Raw genomic sequence first — 14,707 nt, forward strand, 5'->3', positions numbered from 1 at the left:
CATCCCACATTAAGCTTAAACATTTCAAGACTTTTTGGGGAAAGAAACTCTACATTTATATAAATGGTAAGACTTCAGCAGTATTCAGAAAACAAAGAATAAATGAGCAGAAACTTTCATTCTGCAGGGAAGGCAGTTTAACTCTACACCAGGCTAATTAAGGGAACTCATGAAGATAAGGGATGCCTTCTGTTCAGATGTTGCTATATTTTATCTACAGCCTGTGCAGTTTCTGTACATTCACTCCCCAGGTGCAAATGGAGATCAGACCTCAAGTGTTTCAGTGTCCTTAGCTGATTGTTACAGTGATTCTTTCACTAATCCTGCAAAATGGGACTAAAATTAGTCTGAAACAACAGATTATCCTGGAATTGCTAATAAAACAATAAGGAGGACAAATAAAAGAACTTAATGTAACTTTTTGGCTGTTGCTCAACTTTTGGTGCTGTTATGCATGGAAAATTCTGGCTTGGAAGCACAGCTGGACCTATTCCTACATATTGAACCTTTCCTCATCTCATGCACCACTAAACTTCTTGCAGATGCTTAAGTGACTTAAGCAAAGTACTGCAGAGAGCTAAAACATCAGTGAGAAGTGGCTTTAGTTCCCAGTCAGAAGCAGCACATTTGGCCCTCAGATTCAGTGGCTCTGTGAATGATCCAGCACACTTTCCAAGCTGGAATTGGTAAATTTGCCCTGCTGCAGGCTTATATGAAAGTATTTCTTACAACACAGTCAGCAATTCTCTGGTGAAATGTGTTTGTTTCAAAACTTCTCTCTCAAGGAAGTTTCTCCTCTCCTTGAGTCCATGTAATTAGTCCAGGTGGCCCTGCCTTGTTCCACCCTGAATTCCTGATGGTATTTCTATACCATAATTGTGCACATTTATCTTCAGCTGTTCTCCAGGCAGTCTTGTGACTTGGACAGAAGAATGTAACTGGTGTTTAGCATTTGCTTTGTATACTTCCCAATGCTAAACAACCTTTCATTACCTGCACTTGGCAGCTGCCCAGGAAACTTGGGCTTTTCAAGCCCATGTGAGTACAGGAACATTACTGAAATAGTCTCCTCAGATTCCTGGATTTTCATTTACTTCCACTGCAGCAAAAGTATTTCTTTACTTCTTCTGACAGCTAAAACCCCAGAAAGCTGGTGCTACAATTTCTCCCTCTTTATACATGGCTGCTGATCATCTGGTGAGCTGGACGTGCAGCAAAACCTTCCAGAGAGTCCTTTAGGTCAGTTCTAAAGGATGAGGTTGTCAAACAACTTAAAGCTTTCCATTTTGCTTGTAATCTAAGTGTAATATTTGTGATTGTTTTTGAATGAAATGTCATCTCAGGAAAAAGATATTCTCATGCTTTACTCATTAGGGAAGGCCACAGTCTGTACATTTCCAGAGATACAAGGTAAGTCACAAATGGTGGGATTCAGTGATCTATCATTATGTTAGTTGTTTTTCCCAACATAAATCACCACTCAGTCTATTGGGTGCTGTATCAGGAACGGGCCCAGCAGAGAAGCTGCAAGCCCTGGCACACTCAGTGCCTTAGAACCAAAACCAAAACCCAACAGCACAAAGGAATACACAGAACAGCAACAAAGGGCTGGGGAAATACCTGAAACACTTAGGCTTGATGTGTTTTTCTGGTTTCACACTGCTGTTTTCTCACGCCATGTGTGGGGGGTGTTGTCATATATTATTGCCATTAATAGCAATATATCACAGCAATGCCAGGATCACCACACCAGAGAGAGGAAAGAAAATCTAAAAGACAATTAACTCACAAAAAACAGCAAGTCTAATAGACTGGCCATGACTTATTTATCCTTAATTACAGATGTCTTTTAACCTTCAAAACGTAAGTATTTTTCTCCTAGTAAAAGCAGCACACACAATTCAACTCATCTATTTACGTACATACAGGATTTAAAATGTTAAAGTAGGGATTTTCACCCTTTTAAACTCTAATGACTCCAATGATACTTCCATGTCCATTTAATAAAGAATGCTGATGAAGCCAGAATCTGGAAACAGTGAAAGACCAAAATTCCCAGCTGTTTGGGATGAGAGAAACACAGATGCAAGCACTCAGACTGAATGTGAAAAAGCAAAAATGTGAATTCACACTCTACAGCTCCTAGATTAAATCTTGGCCACTTGAACAGTTTCTTGCTCAGGACAAAATAATAATAAAAAATCATCCTAGTCTTTAGGATCTTTTCTAACACTAATTTCAACCTAGCTGGTGTGCTTCTAGGAAACACTGAAGTTTTGACAAGGCCACATCTTTTACTGCTAACCTAGTGCAAAATGTGCACCTTGCTCTAGTGAAAGTCTTCTTAGTTCTACCCCAGTGTTTTAATTTTTTACTCTGCCACCACTGTACCTTTGGGGCAGTCACTTCCTATCTTGCATACCCATAATGTTGTATGATGCTGTGATTTTCCCTCTCCATAAACTTTTCCAGGAAATGGAGCTCTGTAACTGTGACTGTAGCTCCTGTCTTCATCTTCACATCTCAGATTGGAACTGCAATAAAGCTCAGGAGTGCTCAGGACAAGAAAGCTGCCTGGAGAGATCAGCCCTGTTCACTCTCTGTTCTTGGACTGAGTACTGTAAAAAGCTTTTCCACATGCAATGATCCCACAGGTTGCACAACACAACGTGACACCCAGTCCCTTCACCATCCCAGCAGGGACACACCCGTTCATCCAGAGCCACGGATAAGTCAGCAGAATAATAACCTTCCCCACATTCAGCTCGTCATGAAGATGTAGTAAACTTCTGTGAACTTCAGCAGTGCACGTACCCAGGCCTGCGAGAGCAGTGTGAGACTCTGATCACCCCTGAATCATAAACTGCTGCCTTTCAGTAGCTACACTGTGCTGCAAAATCGCTGCATTATTCATTCAAAGCCATGGTGCAACTTCCTTTTATTGATTGGGGATTTAAAGCTGACTCCAGCAAAGGAAAGGGTCAGAAAACAATTACTTAGGGCTCCATGAAGCCCCCCCAAAGCTGTGTTAGATAACACAAGGAGTCATTCCCAGTACTTGCCCCTTAATCTCTGCCTGGGGCCACCACTACTCTCCCTCCAGCACTGGCAGCTAAATAGGGATTATTGCACCTTTGGCCGTATGAGTGTTGTGTGAGTGGGTATAAGAAGGAAGGAGGATTGTTTTTTTCCTATTGCTACATAGGTGGATCTCACCATTTTCTGGGAGAAAATATTTAAATCAGTGGTGTGTCTGAAGATTAAATCCACAGGCAGGGGCTTGTGCAGTGCATTTTGAAATTAACCACTGCTTAAAAGCAATGACAAGCAATCATATAGATCTGCACTTGCAATTCACTTCTACATGCTCGCTTTAGTGAAAACAGATAATTTAATAACATTCTCTTACAAAGAGCATTGCAGCTCCGAGAGAATCCAGTTGGTATTTTGTAATTTCTCACATCCCGTCAATACAACCCGTAAGCAGCTTTCAGATGCAGAGCTGATCTCCACTGCTCTCTGATACATCTGCACACACCCTCTGAGACTTCAGGTGTTGCCAAATTCTTGCTGAGGGCAGAGTACAAATTGCAGTGAGAACTGCCCTGGAATCTGTTTAGCCAGATTTTCCCTTAGTGCTCAATGCACTCCAAGCTGTCCTGGTCAGATTGAATAAGCCCTAACTGTGTGGATGACATTTTATTAATAAATCTAGCAGGTATAGTAGTTACTGAAAGGTAAACACACATCTCACTAATGGCACGCCATAACAGAGCCACGTGCTAACAGCACTTCACTAATTTACCAAAGAAGTTTGAGAAATGAAACAACCTCCAAAATGCTATTCAAAACCAGATTTTACCTACTGTATTCCTAAGGCAAAGCTATCAGTTTTTATCTTGGATTTATTTTATTTGAGAAGCTGCATTATTTTTTCTTCCTTAGAATTCCCCTAGAGTCACATTAGATTTTGATACCTTAACCACAAAAAATGGTAGTTTACTAATATTCAGGAAAGACACACAGGCCACAGAACTCCATGTGGCTCACCCTCTCCTGCCTATATTTCACTGAAATCACCATAGAATCACAGAGTGGTTTTGGTTAGAAGGGAATTAAAGACCATTTAGTTCCAGCACCTCTGCCATGGGCAGAGACATCTGCCACTAGACCAGGTTGCCCAGAGCCTTGTCCAGCATGGCCTTGAACACTTCCAGGGATGGGACATCCACAACTTCTCTGAGAAATCTGCTCCAGAGCCTCATGACCCTCACAAGGAAGAATTTCTTCATAACATCTAACTTAACCCTGCTCTCTTTCAGTTTAAATCCTTTGTGTCCCTTAGCCACAGGTCCAATATGCTGCAAGGATTTGGGATGGCCACATAAACAGGCTTCAATATGATATTTGCCCTGAGACAACACACTTGCATTTTGTTAGGGGCTTTTTTCAGAATTTTTTTAAAATACAAATGGAAAGAGTAATATTATAAATCTAGCCAAGAATGGAGTCAGGCTTCCTAATTCTTGATGTCCATCTTAAAAGCCATTTCATTAATTTTGGTATGATAGCTATGCGAGTATCCTGCAATCAAGTAGAAAATGAAAGGCACAGAAAAGTAGAAAAGAGAGAGAATTCTACCTAGAGACAGAGAAATCTATGCCCCACATTAGTGTGAAATGCAGTGATGAAGGTTTTGTTCTGCAAGTTCCTGGTTCCAATCTCTGCTTTGAATCAATGGAGAAGGGGCTGGACTCTGATTCCACCACCCACAGATCTGTACCAGAACCACGACAACAGAACTGTCAGAACCAGAGAGAGAAGATCATCCAGCCCTGGTTTGATTTGACAACTTAGCTCCTGGGGAGGAGGTGGAGGTTTCTTTACCTCTGATGGTTAATTAAAAGAAGTTTCTGTACTTGTGAAATGACTTTTGTTCCTTGGGAATGAAAGATGCAGCTGAATGTATCACATAATCCATAACATATTAACTTCTTTTCCACCTGCTCCACAACACTCCTGAATAAGCCTCACCAAAGGACCAGAATAACCACAGCTCGGTGAAATAAAACTTGGTCTGGGAAATACAGCCTCAATCTCAGTGCTCCAGCTCTTGATCTATAAATCTGATACTGTAAAAAAAGGGGGAGATGCCACACATGGGTGCAGGGACAAGCACCAGAGAAGGTCACTTCACCATCCCCAGTCCTCCTGTCTGCTTGAACTCTTTGCACCTGGCTGCCCAGGGCACCCTCACCAGAGAAAAACTCAGTGAGGACTAATCCAACTTAATCCTGGGCATTAGGGATGAATGGCACCTATTAACTGTTGGGCTGATCTTTTGACTGAAATTTTGCAACTCACTGAGCAGCAGCAGTTTCTCTCCTGGCCTGAAGGAGAGCAGGAATGCAGCAGCTTTGCTGTTGGAAAGGGGCATGAGGATGTATTTTGTGACAGAAAGAGACAGCAGAAACAGTGGCCCATATTGAGAGTTTTGTAACAATTTGGTCTATAGTCTCTGTCTTAAACATGTTCCTTTTTGTATTTTTTCCTGTTTGAGATACACAGGAGGTAATAGAATTTTTGCTCTGGGTCACTTGGTGATTTCCTAGAAACACATTAGAACAGCCTTTTTTAATCAGCTCCACTGCAAAGCCAATGAGAGTACACAAGAGTCACTATTATATTACACAGGAAACAATTCAGCAAGATTAGAATTATTTTATTAGACAGTAAAACAGAGTATTTGGAGATACTACCTCTTTTAAAATTCAGTGATTATCTGAATTAGTATTTTTTTGTTATTTAGGAGAGACAATATTTGAATGGGGACTGAAGAGAAATAAGTATTACTTTTTCTTTTTCTTGTTTTTTTTTTTTTTTTTAGCAAAAACTTAAGCTCTCTCTCTTTCTTTCTTATGACTTCATTGTGGGAGAAATTATAAATATATAGCCTGGAGGTAAAAAGGAAATAAAACTAATGAGTTTGCTTGATTGTTTGCAGCAGATAAGACCACTGGATGGCTGTGACTACAGCTCATGTAAATTCAGCTCCCTGATCAGCAGCATCCCCATAGGTTCTTTTAGTTTTCTTAATCTAATGTGCCTTCACATAAGCCTAAAGAACTGTCTATAATAGAAATGAGCTCTGAACATATTGTGACCATTCTAAATCCCACAGACACCTCTGTAAATAAACAATTGCACACTCAGTCCTCTCTGCTTGCAGCACACTGGGTGCTTCAGGAGACAACACACATATTCCTTCACTGAAAATTCACCCATTTGTTATATGAGCTTTATAAGTGCTGGATTTAAACTTGAAGCATATTCACAACACAACTAAAATCCCATTAAAAAGGAAGTGAATTTTCTGACTCCTATTCTTTTATCAAAATTTTTTCCTCAGTTTCTCTCATCTTCAGTGAGGTTACAATTCAGCATTTGTAGCTTCCTATTCAGTCCAGGAGAATAAGCTGTATTAATAAGGTGAAAGCTTACATTAAGGCATAAAAACGGGGTATTTTTAATAGTATTAGGAAGGGAAACATCAGGTTACATCAGCATAGCTTTCTTTTTAACCATGTTACAGCTTTTGCAGAATAACAATTTCCATGGTGTGAGGTTCATAAACAAGGGATGTGAAAGCATTTGGTTAATTTGAGACTCTCAATACATCATTTACCATAAACAGGGTCAGGTAACCAGGGCTTGCAGAAAAAGCAAAAGCAGCAGAGAACCAACAACTCTTACCTGTTTAAGGACTCATTCACCCTCTTCATACTCCTCAGCCCAGGGAAGATGAAGTGGTTGTTGTGTGTCTAATGCAGACTTTACAGGCTCCCATCAAATACCAAGGGCAGTGCAATCCTGTCTCCAGTTTTACCACACGCTGCTTGTATGGCTTCAAACTTCCTGCTCCTTCTCGTTAGCAGTGTTTTCTATCCTCTTTCCCATAATACACGTGTAAACACAAACAACAACAGAAGCAGGGGCATTTCAAGGCTTACCACAGCTCAAGCAAGATCATTTTCAGGAGACTTGTGTCTGCTTCAAGTGAAGCAAATACTTTGAATGAACTTCAGAGTCTCTTTCTGTTTTGTTTTCTGTGGCTTCTCTAATGTTTATTTCTGTAGAAGGAAGACAGCCAATATTGACATTGCAACCAGAAGCCACTGAAATATGTAAGGCACCAATATAGATATATCTTGTTATCTATATTCATATATACACACCCCCTCACCATCATCTCATCTGATTTCAGCTAGAAAACTCTATTTGTAATATTTCCTCTGCCAAGAAAGTAAGAAAGATAGGACAGGACTCCTCAGCAACCAAGGGCAGAAGTTGGGACAAGCAGCATTTCGAGCAAGGAAAAGGGCAAAAGTAAAGCCAGGACTTTGCTGCACAGGGTCTGATGTCCCCCAGAGGTAAATTGTTCCACTGGGGTGTTTGGACAGCAGGTTCATGGCTGGCTGGAGCAAGGACACACACAGAGCTATCCCATCTTGTCTGGGTGCAGAAGGAGCACTTTAATCTTAGTCAAGGAAAAGAAAAAAAAATAAATAACGAGGGGAAAATATAAATTAAAGCTAAATTTTTATTAAAGGAAAAGGATTATCTAACTCAATGCTAAAGAGCTTCCATTCAACTAGTCCTCTGAGGAACAGGCCTTGTTGCTTCTAAGAGTGTTCCCAGTTTCATTTTATGCTAAAATTTGTCCCCCGCTGATACAATGAAATGGGTGGCAGCATATACTTCATACATTTTAAACACTAGGACATGTTGGAAATTTTCAAATTTTGTTAGAAGTGTTGCAGATGATGAAAGACCAAGTCTAGTTGGAGATGTCCAGCTCCAACCTCGATGGAAGATGTACTTCCACTTGCAAGTGCTAAAAGTTACCTTGTTGGTTGGGACCTTTCCCACACATTTCAATTCTTTGACAAATCTGTTACTCATCCAAAACTTCAGAGTTTCACCCAGCCGCTGCTGTGTTCAGGTCCTTTCTGGAATACAATCTCTGAGTGTTTTGCCATTTCCACGGAATCCACAAGGCTGCTGTAAGCTGCCAGCACCACTGCTCTGCTGGATTTCTCACTGCATTTTTGGGGATGGATTCCTTAGAAACTCAGAAATGGGTAGAACCATTCAAATGCTTGGAGACTGCAATGAGAACAGCACAGCAGCTTCTCCTTTGTCAGGCATCAGCTTCCTTTCAGCATGCAGGGCAAGAGCACAGGCACAAGGAGAAAATCATGAAATAACTGTCAGAGGCAGCCAACATCAATTACAATACACTGCAGGTTAAATTGCACATGACACTTTCTCAAAGCAAATCACCTTCTCTTATAAAGAGGTTTTATGTCATTTTTAAATTCTAATGATTTGCTGAGAACTCAATATCAAGAGAAAAAAGAAAAAAATCAATTATTTTCCAAAGATGGCCACTGGACTCTGATGCAGCTGTGGCATGGATGGGGCAATCACAATGACTTGGCTTTTTCCCTCGTGTTAGTAGAGTTTATGCTGCATTAGATGGCATTGAGAGGGTGGAGAAATCTGGAATGCTTCTAAGGCAGTGATGTATTGTAAAGCTGGATGAGCTAATTTTAGACCATTTAAACTCAGGTATTGGCAGCAGTTTTTCTGAGAGCTCAGTTAAGGCTAATTTACCACGAATCATCTGCTGAACTCATCCTGCAGATCACAAAAAATGTAAAACTATCATGTACTTAGAGGATAAAGAAAATACTGTGCTGGTTCCTGCGGGTTACATAAAAATGCTTTTAGAAGCAGTAATGCCAAGAGGACATGACTTGCATTTTTATACTTATGAATACTCTCCCACAGTAATTAAAAATGACATACCCCATTAAATCACTTAGTACATACCTTAAAGCATATGATGCAGAGGTTTCTTGAAAAAGCCAATTATACAGTGTAGCTCTGTACAAGGCCAATGCTTCAAAGCAATTTTCAGATATTATGAGTTACATATGCTTCAGAAAGGAAGATATTTTTTTTTCCTGGCAGGAAGATACACTGCAAATAAGATACAAGCCCCTACTTCATTTTTTCATTGCTGCTGTGAATTAAAAGTCCATTGCATATCTGGCTTTCAGCACAAACAGTGACACATCACTGGAGAGGTCTTTTAATGGGAGAGGATCCTTTTCATGCTGAACCTTCATGTAAATAAAGCAGTAGCAATGATTAAATGATGGACAGGAGTTTTGGCATTGTTGCCTACTCCCACCAAAGAACATTTCTGCCAGAATCCATGGGTGGGAGAAGCCTTGAGTCTTTGCCATGTAGCAGGATACTGAATTAATCTTGCAAGACTGCAGAGTCTAACTGTGCATGTCATAGGAAACATTCAGAGTTCTTTCCTCAATCTCTGTTTACCCAACACTGTTTTGCTCTGATGATACTTCAAGAAAAAAAGCTCTATTTGTCTACATAAAGATATTTTTCTTACCCAGATTTGAAAGAGGAGCAGTTTTACTGAAAACTTCAGTTTTATTTGGTCAAGGTAGGGTTCTTTCCTTCTGCTTCAGAAAAGAGAGAGACTCCCAGACCAGAGCACACTGACAGAAAAAGCACACCAGTCAGGAGAAAGGCTCAAGCTCAGTAAAATCCTTCATGAAGGGCAGCAGACCCTGCTGGCAGCACAACACCCAGCACTGACGGGGTCAGAATCTAATAAAAAAACCCCTGAGAATTAAAAGCAGAAGAAATGTCCAGATGATGTTTATCTTGTGAGCTGAGGATGCAGCAGAGGCTGTTCCCAAGCCTGACTGTAGGAGTTGAACAGGGGATCTCATGTTGGCATTTTTAACCTCTAGTGAACAGGGGGTACATGGCACCTCAAAAATCTGCCTTTAATGCTGAAATTCACAAGTTTTTATATAGATATTCTTCCTTCATGGGAGACCTTCTGTCACTTGAAATTCAACCAAATGTTTCATCACTCACCAATACTTGCAAAACCTCTGCTTTTTTTTGTGTCACTGAAACAATCTCATTGCTTCATCCAAAAATTCAAAGATTAAAAAAAAAAAAAAAAAAAAGAAGTAGTATCTGAGTGGACAAGGAGATTTGTGACAGCCTAGGTATGTCTGTGACATATGCAAACAGCCCTTTTTACTCCAGCATTCTGCTGTTTTTAATAAAAACTATCTGATCACACAAGATTAATTTCCAGCAAGATAAAAAATCATTTCATCCAATTGTTTTCCTGATAATACTACTAGAAAACAGGATAAAGGAAAAATATTTTTTGTAATGACAACAAAACCAAAAAACAAACAAACAAATAAATAAATTAAAAAAAAAACCAAACAAAAAACCAATCACTTGAGGTTGGCTTTTTGCCAGAGGGCTTTTTAAACCTCTAAAGAAGCTTTAAAAGTGCCCAAGACCCTTTTTCCTGATAAACTTCACTACAAAATTATATAGCCTTGACATTTTCCCAGTGTTTACCATTAGCTTTGACAGCAGCAAACAGATGTTCCTGCTTATTAGCAAATGCAAAGTCAGGGCCAGCCTAAGAACAAGTTTATCCTGAGCACTTCCCTCAGAAGTTTAAGGGCACAAGTTTAAGGGAGAGGTTCTTGGGGGATGACAGGCAATTAAAAACACTGACACCTCTTTTACGAGCAGTTGAGAAGATAATTGAAAAACACAAACGCATCTGGGTTAGAGTTCAGTTTGGTGAGCAGGCACTGCCTGAGCTTTGCCACCTGCTGCTGTCCCTGAAAACGAATCCTGGATGTTCTTTGGAAACAGCAATTTTGCAAGCTGGCTACTTGAGCTCACCTAAGAAAACCACCACCTAAGCAACAAAGCAGCAACTGAGGCTGAAAAAGCAGCCATACAATATTGTATCCTTGCTCCAGCTACTGGCATCCTGATTTTAATGCAACAGAAATCAATGATGAAGACTATTAGATTACCACTTAGTTTCCTTCACAGTAGGTAAGTATTCCTCAAACTAAAGGCTAAAACCTTTCCCATTGTAATAATTAAAAATACATTTAAAGTACCATCATTCTAGTAAAGGATGACTTAGAAAACCACAAACTAAAAATTTAGTGTAATAAGTACCCTGAAATTTTTATATTTCACTTTTTAAATCATTACTTTTTTAAATGCATACTACTATTTTTAAGACTAGCTAGAAAAATTATTTTGATCTTCCAGGTATTAACCACCTGCTTACAGCACAGAAGCAATGAAAAAGCAGCAAGGTGAGCTCTCCACAGTGTAGCCCACCAGGTCACCTCTGCCAGAATAAGCAGTAATGACTCCTGTAAAACATGAAAAAGGCCACAGACTCGGCCAATGTCACCAATGAACATATCCCATCTCTACTGCAAATTGTATTCACCCTTCTTGACACAAATCAAAAGATTTTGGGGGACAGTTACATTTAGAAACATCATGATTTCCCCTCTATGTTTCCATTTCCTTGAGCTATTAAATCTAAAAAACCCAAAACAACCTTAAAAACAAACACGTCCCCCAAGTCCACAAGTGAAAAAGTGTAGCAGATACTTATAAAGGGATCCAAAATTGTAAATAGCTAATCTCATTTGTTTATGTTAGATTGATAGAGAATAAAATGTTTATCTTGTATTTTATTATATATAAAAAGCACTAAAAAAAAATTAGTAATCACATGTGCTAAAATCAATCTTTTATTTTTTTTTTCCTTTAGAACAGAAGAAAATACCCATGTAAGGAAAATGTGCCCAAACTTGTCTCAGGAACTCATCTTTAGAACTTTCTGAATTTTGAGATGTATTACTTTTTCAATGTCTGACAAATACATGTGTCTTTCCTACCATGCTGGAAGAAAGTAACTCAAGGCTCAAAAATCTTCTGCAATATTTAGGAGCAATCTCTGCTTGCTATCATATGCCACTAGGATGGATTGCAAAGATAGTGTAATCCTTGATTACAAGTACAGACTCTTGGAATACTGGAGCAATGCACAGATGGTGTGATACTAAACACAACAGCTCTGCCCTATTCATGGCATTTTGTGAACAGCAGAAGGACCACAGGAGAAGTGCCAAGTCGTAAATTCCCATCCCAAAAGCATTAACTACTTATTTGTCCTCGATATTATAAAAGGGATTGAAGGCAGTGATGTAAACCTGTGTCTGTGGGAAAGACACATGGGGAAGTTTGTGGACTGTTTTCCTCAGGAATGAGCCCAAACTGGAGCAGGGGCACGGTATGGGGAAGGAGCAGTGGAGAGGAAGCGTGTCACCCCAGTTTGCCTGCTTTTCATTGTTTGTACTTTATTCTCACGCAGCTTCAAGAAAACTATGTATATTTTTAGAAATTACCTATTTTGTTTACATCTTTCTCCTCTGGGAGGAGAAAGATGATTGATGGTGATGTTCACCAATGAGATCAAAGAGGTGGCTACCTGTGTAGCCAATCTTTTGCCTTCTCATCAAAGTGTATGTAAGATGGAGTCAGAAAAATAAAGAACAGAATTTCCTGCTGACCTTTCTGCTGCCTGCTTGTTCTTTTGTGTCCCTAACAGCGACAGAAGTGTTATGACGTGACCACACCCCTCCATCCGCCATCTCCCCGTGCTCCTGGGGAGGAGGTGGAAGAGCTGGGAGTGAAGATGAGCTGAAACAGACAAGAAGGTTGGTTTAGTTTTTATTTCTCACTGTCTTACTCCAGTATTGATTCGCAGTAAGCTAAATAATTTTTAAAGTTGGGTCTGTTTTTCCCAGGACAGTAACTAGTGAGTGGTTTCTGTCCTCGTCTCTACCCAAAAGCTTTCTCTTTTTCTTTTAGTTTTCTTCCCTGTCCAGAGAAGGCAGAATGAGAGAGCAGCTTGGTGGGCACCTGATGCCATCCAAGGTTAACCACCTCACCTTGCTTAAAGAATTTGCATAGGGAAGCCCAGGAATTCAGCTCCTCAGAGCCCCCAACAAGACCTGACACAACTGCAGGCCCTCAGCCAGAAACAGCTGGTGACATTGCCATTAATACATCTCACTTCAGAACTCTAAAGCTCTGTGCAAACACCAACTAATCCTCACTCATGCAATATAAGCTCACCTTCGTTAAGTAACCAACCCAGTCACACCACAGATGCAAGACAAAGCAAAGCTTTAACCTTTGCTGTCACAGCCCACATTAGCAAACCTGAGTACAAGGCACAAACGCATTTAGAAAGTCTGAATTTCCTGCTGATTGAGGTCACGATCAGCGAGATGAACTTCAGCCCCTGTAGAGTGCAAGATAAATTAAATGTGAACATCGCAACAGCAGAATCTGAGGCTTCTTAATTTAGAAACTCAGTTCCTTTAATAAGAGGGAGAGAGAACCTGGAGCCTGAAGGGAAGGGGCTGTTTAATGATGCTTCATCCGACGTGGGAAGCAGCTGGCCTGGTTCCCAAGGTTTCCTCCACCTCCCTGGCCCAGCAGAGACCTTGAATGTTTTGGAGATGCGAATCTGGCAATCAAGGAGCATTTTCCATCACCCTCGAGAGGAATAATCCTTTTCAAGCTTCTCCCTTAGCTGGGAGGAGGGCAGGGATTGGCAAAGGTCAATAAAATTAACACTCAAGAGCAATAGAAATGCAATTGGGCTGTAATTGAAAGCCTGGAAAAGTGACAGAAGAAAGGGAAGAGAATTAAAACAAAGGGTGCTCCAGGGAAAGTGTGGGGTCTCTTTCTGGGGAAGGGAGTAGGAAGATCTCATATCCCACAGGGGAGGCAATAATCTTGTCATGGGGGACAGGTGAGTAGAGGAACAGAATTAATCAAGCTGAGGGAAGATTTTCCTGAAAAGGAATGGAACTTTGCTTAATAAAGTCTGTTTCCCAGTCTGCTCACTGGACTCGACCTATGCCCAGAAAAGATGGAACACACAGACTCATCACCAGGCAACAAACCTGGCTGATACAGTCCCAGCAAAGCATTTTTACCACAGGCTGCTATAGGCTCTACCACGAGTTTTCACCCAGACTGAGGCGAGCGAGGAAAAGGTGAGTGAAAAATCCCAGATGAAACCAATCCTCCTCCTTCCAGTTTTTTCCTCTTCTGTCCAACCTGTGCCAGAGTGGGCCCCCTGCCCTCCCAACTCCAGCCCCATGACTTCCACTCCATCACAGCTTCCATAGCCCAGACCCCATCCCTGCTCCAAACTGCCCTCGCCCACACACCATGCAAGCCCCAAGTCAGAGCACGTCCAAGGGAAGATTACATAAGGCAGTCAGTGCCAGCCTGCCAAGAGTCACATTTTTACAAGACAAAGTGGTGGAGAACCCTGCCAGCATCTACCCACAGCCATCAGCCTCTGTAAAAAGCAAACAGCAGTGAAGTACTGCTTAAAGGGAGTTTCTTGTCCAGACTCTCAGGTTCACTGCATCCTCAGCCCACTCAGTTGCAGCTTAAGGGCACCTGCATGACAGACACAGAGCAGCAGCACAAACAGGGCAAATCCATCCCAGCAGGGTGTAGAGGGAAAGGGGGACAACCCAAATTCCTCACATGCCATGGGACACAGAACCTTCCAACTCTTGTATTTCAGGTAAGAGTGAAGTTGTAATTTTTAACCATTAAGTAAAGAAATAACAATTCTGTCCTCTCAGTGGTCAAAACCACAAAGCTGCTTAATGGCTGCAAACCCTACAAATAAATCTTCCAAAAAGTCTTCTTTTTTTAAGAC

Source organism: Sylvia atricapilla, chromosome 11, assembly GCF_009819655.1.
Source record: "Sylvia atricapilla isolate bSylAtr1 chromosome 11, bSylAtr1.pri, whole genome shotgun sequence".
Classification (NCBI taxonomy): Eukaryota; Metazoa; Chordata; class Aves; order Passeriformes; family Sylviidae; genus Sylvia; species Sylvia atricapilla.